The sequence below is a fragment of the Etheostoma spectabile genome, chromosome 23 (assembly GCF_008692095.1).
Source record: "Etheostoma spectabile isolate EspeVRDwgs_2016 chromosome 23, UIUC_Espe_1.0, whole genome shotgun sequence".
NCBI lineage: Eukaryota > Metazoa > Chordata > Actinopteri > Perciformes > Percidae > Etheostoma > Etheostoma spectabile.
This window is the reverse complement of record NC_045755.1, coordinates 1,368,821-1,369,703: the sequence shown is the minus strand read 5'-3', so window position 1 is coordinate 1,369,703 and position 883 is coordinate 1,368,821.

Below are 883 nucleotides of genomic sequence, written 5' to 3'. Positions count from 1 at the left end.
GCACTGATTCGACCATGAGGCCATTTCGAGACAGAATCCGACAAACTGTTCAGGTTGAACAGGGACTTCAGGGGACCAGGTGGGTGAGCTCTGCTGCAGTGGAAAATGGGCTGGCCTTGGATTTTCGAGCCAACAAACGGTCCCTCTGAGCAGTTGTCTTCGGGGTCTGCCTGACCTGGGCTTGTCAAAAAAATCTCATGTTTCAAATGTTTTTTAATCCTCTGTACTTGACACTGAGACACATTGAAGGTGTCTGCCACATCAACAGTGGATCGGTCTTCAGCTTGTAATCAAAACTTTGTCTCAGGGTGAATCTTAGGCATGTTTGCAGATGTCTAGTTGCAGTTGTTTGAGGTCTAGTGTACTGGGGTTGTTTTATACACACTGAGACCTAATTGATCCAGTATTAGTCACAGGTGAAGCTCATATGACAAGGCGACAACAATTATGTCTTTGCAAAAATTGACTCAATGGGCTTTACCAAGCTGTGAATATTAGAACACTTTTTGACAGTTTCTTTTTGCACTGAAATATTATTACAAAAGCTGTTGGGATTAAAATGAGCCATTTCTTGTAAATAAATCTTGATTAGAAATATATTTCAGCGGCACTTCAGGTCAATTTGTACACAAGCGACAAGACTTTTGTCAGGGACTGTACAGTAAAAAGTAAACAGAGATATTATAGGAATGCTAAAGGCAGCATTATGAGTAGGGCTGCACGTTTATGGCCAAAATGATAATCACGATTATTTTGATCACGATTATTATTACAATTATTTGTTGATTTTAACCAAAACAAAGTTTATAGTCACATAGGCTATTTATAACTAAAAGGCTATGCTTTCCCATCCATATTATGCTACATTCCTCTTATGTTGAAG